This window comes from Hibiscus syriacus, unplaced genomic scaffold (assembly GCF_006381635.1).
Source record: "Hibiscus syriacus cultivar Baekdansim isolate YM2019G1 unplaced genomic scaffold, ASM638163v2 tig00110210_pilon, whole genome shotgun sequence".
NCBI classification, from domain to species: Eukaryota; Viridiplantae; Streptophyta; class Magnoliopsida; order Malvales; family Malvaceae; genus Hibiscus; species Hibiscus syriacus.
Window position 1 is genome coordinate 357,165 of NW_024062629.1, and position 13,515 is coordinate 370,679.

Below are 13,515 nucleotides of genomic sequence, written 5' to 3' on the forward strand. Positions count from 1 at the left end.
CCAGTCTAAATTTTAATCGATCACTTGTTTAACCGGTCACGCCGTTTTTTAGGCGCCGCACAGAAGAAATTCTCATGATTCCCCAACGGTCTCCAGCTCACCAGATTCCTCAGTAAATCCAGTAGATGAGTCATGTATAACAAAAATGAATGAGAGTTTTTTTCCGTACATTTTTGTAACATAAAAAATAAGGTTATAAAAACCCACAGAGGGATGTAAAGAGGCTCTTCTTCCCCACATTCGGGATAGAAGCAAATTGTAAGGGGTTCTTCCCCATTTATGAAACAAAGAAATACTAAGCAAGAAAAAGTGCCTTGTGTGAGCATGTAAAAATAGTGGATCCTCAACCATTCGAAACGAGAGAAAAAAACGAAAGAGAAATTAGTGTTATTTTTTTTTTTGAAAACTTATAAAGAATCATCAAACTAAAAACAAAAAAAGGTCATCCGAACCAATAAGGTTTCAAGCAGCAAAACAAAAATACAAAAAGATCATCATTAGTCATTCATCATAAGAGAGAATAGAGAGCAATACAACTGAAAAAAGGAAAGTATTTAGGTGGTATTCAACAATTTTCATCTATTTTCAACTAGCAATCATTTTCTTTTCTTTGATTCGACACAAAAGGAATATAGTGGAAGAGTAAAAGAAAAAGAGAGTTTAATCAGTTTTACCTAAGTGTCGTCGTTTGAAGCCTTTTGGCCAGAGAGGAAAAGAGGAAGGCTAGGACCAATCTTAGGTGTTGGGGTTCGGTTTTGGGTTGTTTTAGACTTAGATTCGAGCTTAGGAAGACGAATTGAGAGATTTTCTTTTTCGACCGTCTGTTTTAGCGTTGGGTCGATGGTGATCGAGGAGTGATTAGGAGCATTCTAGGTTCAAAGTTAGGCTCTTCAGGGGGTTTTGGTTGAGGCTTGGGTATAGGTTAAGTTATAGGGCCCCTCGACTCCTCGTCGAAATCTCGGGGGTGCGGTGTGGCTTCGACAGCCGCCCGATTTTAAAGAAAGGATTGGTAATTTTTAATATAATTTTTTTGGTGCATTTGAATATTATGATGGAGCCGTAATATTTCTTTATTTCGATTGGAGTAATAATCAATTGTCTGAAAGTATGAGGGGTCGTTTCTTCTTGATAGGAAATAATTAAATATTATTAGGTTTCATTTTAAAATTCATAACGTGATGTTTTATTGGATCATAAGCTAAATTAAATTGGATTTTTGAATTTCAATACAAAGACAATTAATTAAACGACTAGGTATCGATTTAAGGCGTTGTGGAGGTGTTAATCATTCCCTACATGTAACTGACTCCCGAACTCGAATTTTCGTAACACATACCTCAAATTTTTTGTTTTAATTAAAATTAATATTTTTATTAAAATAACAAAATACGTTTTCGGGTGCCCAATCATACCCTAATCAAATATTGGTGGCGACTCCTCTAACTATATGTTTTTAATTTTAAAAGAGAATACCAAATATTTTTCTCGAAACGAGAGCTTTTTTAAATCACAATAGTTTTTAATTAAAATTTAACTAAAAGAGATAAATTAAAAAATGTGATTTTTTCTAAATCTCGAAAAAAAAATCATTTCGACAATATGAATTAATAATTTAATATTTATTGTGTTTGTTGACTTTGAAATTATTATATTACATCACCCAAAAGTTCAGATTTCGTACTAACACAATAAAATTTATTAAATTGAAGTATCATACATATCCTTGACTTATATGATATACAATCAGGTTTATTTTTTATTTTTAGAAATTAGGATCATCATGGTTAAAAGTATTTAAATTAAATACAATTTATAATCACCTTAGCTTCATTAAAAAAATTAGGATTTATCCCCTTTAATTATTTACAAGATTTCTCATTTAATTGGCACCTGGTGGGGTTCATCAACAAGTATTTCAGGATTCAATGGGTGAATATCTTAGTGAGCAATCCAAAATCATGCCAAGAAGGCCTACCAGTGACCTATCAGTGACCCAACCAATGGTCATAGCCAGTCAGAGCCAGCCATGAAAGGCCTCTTTCCCTTTATTATAGGTTTTTTTTTACAAAAAGGTATTAAAGGTTAATATACTTTCAAAAAAAAAATGTGAATGTGTCTTTCAACTCGAAAAGTAAATCTAATGTAACCCTTTAATCAATTATTTTGTCGTTAATTGTTACAATATTGACGTGACAGTTCACAGAGTTGATATAGTGGGTCACAGTGTTAATGCGACAGTCCAAGGTGATTGATAACATAGTGAATAACATGGCAAACGAGCTATATTGATAACTTAAACATACAAATGGATTGCAACGTCAACACCATTAACTGCCACATCAACATCGTAAACTACCACGTCAGTATCATAACAGTCAACAACAAAAAACATTGATTAAATGATCGTATTAAATTTATTTTATAAGTTGAAGGGCCACATTGAGAGAGAAAATAATATGAGGGCTACATTAGTTTTTTTCCCCGAAAGTACATAGACATGTGATGCCTTTTTGTCTTTTTCTTGGGTAAAGTACATAAATGGCCACCCCAACTATGGGCTTGTTCTCAAAATGATCATCATTTTTAAATTTAAGTCAATATGACCACTGAACTATTTAATTTGTTTCAATATAGTCATCTTCCGTTAATATTTAATGGAAGTGTTTACGTGGCAATTAACAAAATTGGTATAATTAGGGCGCTGGTCCTTGTACAGTTACATATTTGCGGCGTTGACACCCTACTTTGTTTTTATCCATTTTGGTCACTACTTTTATATGATTTATTTACTTGGATTTTCATTTAATGCAATTTGATCCTAATTCTATTTTTAATTTGTCTAATGCCTTAATTTGAACATTAACTTTAAAATCTTTTATTCGAGTCATGTATTAAATTTATAGATTAAATCCCCTAGATTTCAGAATTAATCTTTGAGTCAATTCTCACACTTTTTGTCAAGATGACACATATGTTATATAGCTTGTTCAGGTTTAAGTAGAAAAATAAAACTAAAATTAATTAATTACATTTGAACTCAAGATCAAATAGTAATCAAGTAAATCCTTAATCAATAGGCTAAATCTAATATTTAGGAACCAATTAAAATATTTTTATATATTATATATTATATATTTAATCATAGAAATGAAAATAGACGAGTGAGGACTTAAATATAGGCCAATTGAGAATATGATAATACTTAAATTGTTAAAAAAAACTCTAATATATTATTTATAATTAATTTGATATTTTAATATTTTAAATTTATTTATTTTATATTTATTTATTAATGATTATATATATATATATATGTAAATTAAATTAAAAATTTATTTAACATACCCGAACTCATGAGAGCAATTTAAAATCAAAAGATAAATTTATAACTTGAATCTTAAATATTTTTTCTTATGATAATTTGAATATTAATTTATTTTTTTAATGATTTCATATATATAATCATTAAAAAAAATATGAAAACAATAAATTTAGTCATATTCTTAATTGGCCTATATGTAAGTTCTCACTTATCTGTTTTTATTTTTTTTATCATTAACTATAATATATATTGTTGAGTCACTCGATTAAAGAAAGTGGCCAAGAGGGAGTGAATTGGTAATAAAATTTTGTTAGAAGCTTAAGCAAGAATTAAGAAATTGACACAAGGGATTTAGAGTGGTCCAACTTCCTTAATGAAGTCTACACCCACTACCTTAGCTTTCTAACTAAGGATTTTAACAAATTCACTAATTTCTTCTAAACCTTTTAGGACAAGTTTAACCGTACACAACACTAAGACTTATACCCCAAAGTCTTAACTATTCAACCCTTCCTAAGAAGAAATTACAAATTGAGCAAACTTTGAATATCCCCTCAAAGATAGATTGTTTGCAAATGGAAGCTCTCACATGTGTGAGAATTAGCTCAGTGGTTAAAGGTATGCACATGTTACCCTTGGGTGTCAAAACTCATCTTCATTTATTTTCACTTCAATTCAAAAAGAGACATGTGTCAACTTTTGACTGGATTAATAATTTATTAAATTAAAATTAAAAATCCTCTAATCAGATTGTGACATGTGTCGCAATTTGATTGGAGAAAAAATTTATTAAATTAAATTATAATTAGAAACTAATTAAATAATAATAATTAAAGTTAATCTTAGTGATCAAACTGATTAATTTTAAAATCTAGGGAATTTAATCTACAAATTTAATGACTAGAATAAAATATTTTAAAGTTAATGCTCAAATTGAGGCATTAGACAAATTAAAAACATAATTAGGATCAAATGTCATTAAATGAAAATCCAATAAAAAAATCATATACAAGTAGCGACCAAAATAGAAGAAAACAAAGAAAGATTCCAGCACGACGAATACCTAACTTTACAAGGATTCGTACCCTAGTTATACCGAATTTTATTAACTGTCGCGGAAGCATTTCCCTTCAATATTAACGGTAGGTAGTTATATTGAAACCATTTAAATAGTTCAGTGATTATATTGATGTAAACTTAAAAATCACTACTAGAAAAAACCCCTTTAATGAGGCGCAATGCACGTCATTTATGGGTGCAGATGGCACACAAATTCGCGTCATTGAAGCCACCGACATAAATATTAGATGACGCGCAATTGTGCATCATAAATCTATGACACGCATTTATGACGCTCATTTATGACGCGCATTTATGACGCTCATTGCGCGTCATTGAAGCCTCCGTCATAAATGAAGATGACATATATTTGTGTGTCATAAATTTATGACACGCATTTATGACTTACATTGCGTGTCATTGAAGCCCCCGTCATAAATGAAGATGGCACATATTCGTGTGTCGTGATTGTATTTCGTAAATTATATAAATATATATATTGCAGATTGACAAATAATCAAACTAAATCACATTTAATGCCTCATAATACTAAATATATATATATAACATATTATATATAAGCAATCCATTTGCATACAATATATTCACAATAATTTATCAAAAATATTGTAATCATATGTCGATACAAAATATCACGGCATAATAAAGTTCTACTAATATGCCCTCGCCATCCGGGCGTGTACACAAGAAATCATCATCAAGTTCTACTAAAGGGTAGTCTTGTGAAAAATCAATCGTAGCATGGTATTCCAACATATCATCAGTTTCACCATTTTCTCCATACTTGTACATCTTATGTGGTGTGAAGCCGACAACAGAAAAATTCACACCTTGTCTACCTAGCAAAAAGAACACAACTTGGAAGATTCATTGCATACTATTAAGTATGCTAACTAGTTAAGATTCTGCAGAACTTTGATAAGTTAGAGAACTACTAAGTGCAATACAATTATCCCAAGTTTCAATTCATACCTTTTGTATATCTGATCCAATGTAGTGCGGTAATGATTAAACAGTAGCCAGATACCATATCCAAGCTTTCAGTGCTTCTGCAACTTGTATTTCAGAAGATGAAAAGAATGCTGAAATGGTACAATTACGTCAGAAGGAACAATATTAGATTTCCCATCTGAGAAGACAATATTAGAATCTCTCTGGTAAAATTGTCACTTTAATTGAAAATAATTGTAACAGTTAAAACTAGTTACAATATATAGAACAAACACATTTCTAATATGCACATTAAACTTCTGAAAACACCTTCCTTGGTCCAATATATTTATGCACAAACATGCACTCATGTTTCAACAAACCAAGTGACAACTTACTTTTTGAAACTCTATCAGATTTTTCAGCAACTTTGTATTCTCAATTCCAATGGAGTTGAGGCTTCCTGATTCTAGTTGTGTTTCATCAACCATCAAGTATGAGCCCGCAGGTAGCTTAAGAACTCCAGGAATCAATCTGCAATACAACGTGAAGTTATTTAGAAAAGAAAAAGTTGAAGGTTCCAAGCTGCTTTCTTAATGCTTGCAGACATTAACTTTCCCTAGTTGCAGGGATACGATTAAGGATACCTGTTTGTTTGATAATCCTTTTTTGGGGCAAGAGAGACAGTGTTTAAATATTCCAGTATGAGAGGCATGCAATTAGTGACAGGTAGCAAGTTTTTGAAAGTTTGACTAAGTCGAGTGCCAAAAACAGATGCACTTTCTTTGTTTAAACCTATTAGGTTTAGTGACAGTTTCCTGACAACAACATCGTCTACTCGAGTGTGAACCTGTCGATCAGTTTCGTACAATCAAAAATGGGAGTTGAAAGGAAATATGGAATAATTTTACTTTAATGGGGAAGATTTAATAGAAAAAATTCAAGTGAATAGGACAAGAAACTGGCACCCAACATAATCTCAAGAAAATAAGATGATAGTTGTAGTGGAAAACATTACCTTGGACAAAAGATGCAACAACATGAAATGAGCAGATACGTCGTCATTTCCAAGAACCGCTATAAGATGCCCGAACAGAGCTTCCCTTATCTATTTCACCAAATGTGGCTTTGGTAGAAAGAACGAAGATTACAAGGAAAAAAGATGAGAAGCATAACAAAAACCTCACTAGACAATAGAAGTATTGAACTGAAAACTAGTCAGCCTAAGAAAGAAAAATGCAGAGCAATCCATAAATCTCTCCTGTAGAGAACTTGCTCTCTATTTCCATGAAAATAAGGCGAAAACATAGAAATTTAATCAAATTAAGCAACACTGTGAACATATAACTTTGGAAATTAATTTCGATGCAATGCTCATATTAATGTGTGGCCTAAAACAAGTCGTTTGATTGCAAAACCCAATGTATACCATATGAGAATTCAAGGGTTAAGCCTACTACAATTTATTAACTCCTTCAAATACCAAGTTATATAATGATGAACTAGTTTTATTTATAAATTTTGTATATGAATACAAGGTTTAAGATAAACTGGAGAAACCATATAATTTTCAACGAAAAACGGATTTCAACTTTTGTACTCACATTTTGCATAGATCTCATTTACTTTCTTGAAGTCTTTCAAGTCAGCTAGCCTGCACAAAGGAAACACAAGAACCAAATAAGATCTTATTGATTTTTTATTATCAAACCTTCTCAACATATAACAAACAAAAACGGAAGCGAAAATCGTACATAATTATTGTCTTAACCACCGAGGAATAGTCAGCATCGCCATCTTTCAGTATTTCACCCATATTTTTTAGTATATATATAATCACAAAGAAAATTCAGTCTCTAGCATGAATTCAACTATAAAATTATGAAAAATTAGTTCACATAAAGTAAGATACCTGCTCGGTTTGATCTTCTACAGTGTCTGAGATGAACTTTCTAGTCTATAATAGAAAACCAATATAAATGATAAGCACGATGCATATATAACCAAAACCTAGGATCTATCTCACCTGAACTCTTCATTTTCCCTAAAATATACATATTCGACACATTTACTACGAGTCCAAGTAAAATAGGATAGGAATGCAAGCTTAACATGTGAAAAACATGCCACAAACCTCTGGAATAAGACCGAGAACACCAAAGACAAATAGAAGATTATTGGCCTTGATGGCCTGAGAATATGGTCCCAATGCTGCAAGAGCTTTTTCAGTCACCATAGCCTCCATAATCCCTACAATAAAAAACATAATCACAATCCTTAGGTGCATCTAATAAACCCCATAATGCCCGACTGTTTAATTTTTCCTAACACAAACATGCTCATATCCACACTCACATTTGGTCCAACGAAACAACCCTTTAAGAAGGACACGCCCATTTGTATATATTCGAATCATAGCATTAGCAAACCCTTAGCAATTCTCATAGGCTATTGTCCAAAGGCTTCCAAACACAATAAAATAAAATTGCAACGAAATCAAATATAAATTCCCCAAATTTCTCTTACAAAAACGACTAACTGACAAACTATCAATTAACCACTATAAACCCAAGGCCATATGTTTCATAAGTCACAACCCTGTTCTTTCCCCTTCACGTTCACTTGATTGAAACCAACACTTTTTACGACTCGATTAAAACTAAAATGCAAAACCAAACGAATTAACCTATTTTCAAAAGCAATCCATCAAATCAAAATCAAACAGTAAAAATAAACCCATTATTTTACTGATTTTTTTTTGGTTACTAGGAGAAGTGAAGAAGCTTAAGCAAGCAAAAGGAGAGTCGTTTCTTGAGGAGGCTCACCATAAGGAAGAGCCAACAACGACTCCTTAATTTGTGCGCAGATCAACAAAACAAATATTTGGATAACAAATATATAGCCAAAACAAATAGGAAACGTACAAAACAAACAACAACAAGAAGAAGAAGAAGAAGAAGAAGAAGAGGGTCGGTTCGTCTGTTTAAAGTTGTAAATGCAACTAAACATAAAACCAAAGAAAATAAATCGTACCGACATTAGCGAACAAGAGAGTGGGATCATTGTGAGGACGAGGTGGAGGGAGAGACGATGGCGCGGTGGAAGAGACGGAGATCGTCGAGTTCATCGGAGGCGGAAATGGGCGGCAGAGGCTGGGGATTCAAATTCGGGCCTAACAAGAAGAAGAGAATCGGGATGAATATAGGAGAGAATGAAAGGAGTGAAAAACATTAGGCGTGAACTAATTATCGAGGGGGGAAGAAGCGGGAAAATGAAAATTATGGGAAAAATTAAAAGACGACTTTTAGAGATGACACACAATTTAAAAGTGTACTCCGTGTTTTTGCAAATTTTTTGGATTATGACTATTAAATATGACACGCATTACTGTAAGTCATAAATCGTTCAGATTTTAAGAAACATGACATTTTTTTATGACACACATTTTTTGCAAGTCATAAATTAACGTGTGTCATTAAAGTTATATTTTCTTGTAGTGAATAGTGGTCATTTCGAGATTAACCCCCATAGTTGGGTGGTCATTTACATAGTTTACTTTTTTTTTCTCTTTCTGTCATTTTGCAAGTCCTGCCAATGACTTTTAATTGAACGTCACCCGTGTGCGAATGTTTAGTTGTGCCTGTGTTATGTGATCAAGTTGCATATTTCCTAGAACTCATGATAACTTAACATGGATTGTGTATACTCCATTGATGAAGAGATGAGATTGTCCATGCTACTGCTTTAAATGATTTGAAGTCTTTGTGGTTGATTACAGTGAGTAAACTATAAGTTCGGCATATGATCTCTGTTTTCACATGCTACTTCAATAGGTACTTCGAAAGAAATGGGAGCCTTTGACGTTTCTTATTTGTTTCTTTTCCTAAATGTTCTCTACATATTCAATTCGCTGCTCAAGTTTTTGTATATTTGCCAAAAGTAATAGGAGCATTTTCTTGATTCAATTACATATTTGAAGGTCTAATATTATTTGTATATCTTCGTTTCTGTCAATTATCTAGCAAGCGTTTTACTGTGTGGTGTTTAACTTGTAACCCCAATTAAAAACTCTCTTGTGGATTTCTTGAAAGTTAAACCATTTCCTTTGAGAACTAGCATAACACTGTTATTTGTTTGTGTAATTGAAAAGGGGAAAATGCTTGTGTTTTTGGTGGTCTGCACCCAACGCTCTTGGAAGCGACCTTATGGTGTTGGTTTGTTGGTAGCTGGTTTGGAATTGGATGAATCCGGGCTCATCTCTATTATAATTGCCCGAGTGGAAATTACTTTGAGTACCAGGCTTTTGCCATCGGATCACGCTTGCAACCTGCAAAGACGTACTTGTAACGCAGGTTTTAGACCTTTACAGACGCATCACGGGATGATCTGGTAAAGGATGCTCTTATGGCAATAAGGGAGACCCTGCAAGGAGAAACCTTAAAAAGCTCTGTATGTACAATCGCTGTGGTAGGGGTTGGAGAACCGTTCCATATTTTGGATCAGGGAACTGTAGAACAAATGATCGATGCCTTCGAGATTGTGGGAGAGCAAGAAGGTTCTGCTTCTGAGCCCGATGCTGCTGCACGACAGGAGGCATCAACCGAGCCCGTGCACGACCAGGGTGCTGCTGCTGGTGAAGGTGTGGCTCCGATGGATATTTGAGGATGGAAGAACCAGCGTCCCATCATTCCAGATGAGTTTTTCTAGCAGGTGCTTGGAAATTTGGTTAGTCACTGTAGACATATTATTGTGTTGGATATTTCCTTATGCAAAATTATCTTTTTTCCATTGGTGCAAAAATGCATGCTAGCCGGAGCCTAAACTTTGAACTACAAATTTACATTTACACTCAAGATGGTCCGATTGAATTCGTTGACATATTTTAAAGGTTACTGTCATTTGAATTATGAAATTTGATGCAAGTCTCTTTGAGGACCAATGTGCAGTGCGGTTACGGAAGTTCAACGTTGGTCACTTTTGCAGGCCGACATTATAAACTCTGGGATTCTATTGAACTTCGGCTTTAATATATTCTAATCTTTGCTTCGGCCTGCAACCAGGATTGTGCTGTTGAGGCAAATCTGATTCGAAAAAATTTGTTAATTTCATACCTCAAATTAAATATTTTTAATTTATGTGATTTTCTGAATCTATTTGAATAAATAATTCGAGTTAAATAGTTTAACTTAATTTGAACTGGATAATTTAAATTATTCAAATTAAATCAAAAAATTTAAATCATGGGAGCTGAGGTGGACTCCCACAGCAACAACAACAACATGGGGCTTTCAAACAGCCCAGCTGACCTCAGCCACCACCAGCTGCCCTCGCCGGCTTCAACAACCGGCGATAGACGCCACGCCTAACTGCAAATAAACAACATTAATGTAGCAACTAAAGCTATAATGAAAGGAAAGACAGAGAGAGATATGTCTACGATAAATGAACTCTGGGTTTGCGGCATTCTTGACCGTTGTCGGGAAAGTCCAACGGTAAAGATGTTGCCCGTAATGGTGCGAACATCATACTGTAAAGGTGTTGAAAAATGGGAAAACTAATGAAAGAATTCAACGTATATTTTCATGCATTTAGTGTACAGATCAGAGATTCAAATTGTGGTCGCGGTCGCGTTTATTGTGATCGTGGACGTAACAGATGCTATTGCGGTCACTATGGGTATCGCGGATGTGAAATTTTTTGAAATTCACACAACTTATTATAAAATATAGTAATTATAATTATAATTATAAAAAAACACTTTTAATGATTTTTAGAGTATTTTCTAACCCTTATATTCTTTTATTAATACATAAGCACAATTTATTTAATTTTATGTGGTAAATTCATAAGGCCATAACAATAACCCAAATACTCTATTTTATATAAATTTATATGGTTCTTTTGGGTCCAAACTTCAAACCCAAAAAACCAAAAAATTAAAAGTAAATAATAATAATAATAATAAATAAAACATAAAAAAATCTTTAAATCCCTAGCCTAAGGAACGGGTAAAGATAAAACATAAAAAAATATCATCTTCTTCTAACGTGAAAATGGAGGGCTGGAAGCAGAATGTAGAAGCAGCAAAGATTTCATTTTTTTTTCAAATGCATCCCTTTTCTTTTCTTTGTTACATTTCTTAATTTTTTCTTGTTATTTCTACCAAAAATGTCCACAAAACTACAAAAATTGATGGATTTGTGAAGATTTTCTGTCAAAATTTTTTCATACCTACGTTGGTTGCTGCCAGGAATGGCAAACGGGTACAATTTCGTGGATTCCGCACTGTACCCGCTCCAATTGGGGCAGAGATGAGTATAACTTTAGTGGGTAGTGGGCGGGTGTGGACTTAGAAAGTGGTACCCGTCGCGGGTAGTGGGCGGGTGATGGGTTTGAGACCTTACCTGCCCCGCATCCGCACGCCCACTAAATACCCATTAAATTTTAGACTATTATAAATTTAGGTATAATTTTAGGGTTTGTAATTTAAGATTTATGTTAACACTTAACTCAGATAATCATTGGTTTATTTTATTATGTTTCTTAATGGACGTGTTTGTTTTATGTTTGTTGCTTATGTATAACTTAAGATTGATGTCAGGCGGGTCTAACTGGGTACATCTCCAGTTGGGTAGTGGGTGTGGGGATGGATTTGAGAATGTACTCGCATGGGCGGGTGTGAATTTGAAAAATTTTACCCATCATACGTTGTGGGCGGGTGGTGGATTCGAAAATATTAGGTGGGTATGGGGATGGGGGAGGGGGTATCCGACCCGACCCGCCCGTTTGTCATCCCTAGTTGCTGCATGTTACAAGAAGCAAGAAGGAAGAATTTAAAACAATCAGGTATTTTACTAAATTTACTTGAAATTGTGAGATTCTTCTTCAAAGTGAAAGCTTTTTTTTCCTTATCATTTTTATTTGATTTTGAGCTTGGGGCAACAAAATTTGAGAGGATTTTTGAAGTTGCAAGAAAAAAATCAAATTTCAATTTGGGGTTGCTTTTTGTTTTCATATTCTGTTCCGAATCTAAAATTGTGAATTTGTTATTACTTTTTTTTTTCAATTTTGATGTAAAGTAAACTGATTTTTACAGATTTTACAGAGAATATATTCTTTTCATTTTTATTTATTTTTTAACTTTTGTTGGAAAGTGCATTGATTTTTATATATGAATTGCTATTTTTTTGAAGTAATTGTGATGTTAGTGATGTTTGATGTTGGTGATGTTTGATGTTGTAACAGGGGTTAACGAGAAAAACGGTCCTTTATAGCCATGATCAACCGTTACCCATTAAATTGCGGCTGTTATGGGTGTGATTCTGTTTCACACCGCGATTTCGGCTGATATTGGTAACAGAGGCCACCGATGCCACGATATAACGGCCGTTATACCGTTACACGATCTTTTTTGAATCCCTGGTACAAATACAAAGGTTATATAGTTGCATGGGGCAATTATCGAGGATAATAACTTTTAACTGACTTTCAACAGAAACCAGTTAGCCAAGTTCTAAACAACAACCAAGCTTACAAGCTCATGCCACGTGTAAATCAACTAACGTGGACTTAGCCTAGCTCTAATATTCCCTCTACTTCTTCAGATCTCTTTCTATAAATTGAGTGAACACAGCTTTGGAAAACGATTTGGTGAAACCATCTGCAACTTGATAGGCTGAAGGAACATAACTCACTCATAGTTGATTTGCCGCCACCTTTTCCTGAACAAAATGCACATCGAGATCTATGTGCTTTGATTGAGCATGGTAGATCAAATTGGCACTCATCGTTACTGCTCCAGTGTTATCACATGTTGAGATAGGTGTAAGTTGTGTGTGCACGTGAGCTAGAATACTCTAGAATACTCGTGTGTGTCATGCATGTTAACTAAGAGATGGTCATGCATGTGGCTAGACATCATAGGGAAGCTGTTAGGAAACGGTTTAAGGTGGTTAGTTTGTTAGAGTCTGTTATAATTGTGCTATAAATGAAAAGTGTAAATGTGAAGGAACTTGAGTTGAATCAATAAAGAAAATGTTTCTCTTCCTCATTTCTGTTAGTTCGTTTTTTCCTATTCCTACGTTGCTTCAGATGGTATCATTCGCCGGACGTTTCTGACGTTTCTTGCTTACTGTGCCAAGCTCATGATCATGGAGGCTTCTGCTGGAAAGACTTTCATGAAC

At 33.8% G+C, this 13,515-nt stretch overlaps 2 pseudogenes; one reads left to right on the forward strand and one right to left on the reverse strand.

Annotated features, from left to right (window-relative positions):
• Window positions 1-6,919: 6,919 nt before the first annotated feature.
• On the reverse strand, window positions 6,920-8,459 carry LOC120113566 (annotated as a pseudogene).
• A 924-nt stretch (window positions 8,460-9,383) lies between these two features.
• LOC120113558 lies at window positions 9,384-10,206 on the forward strand (annotated as a pseudogene).
• The last annotated feature ends 3,309 nt before the right edge of the window (window positions 10,207-13,515 follow it).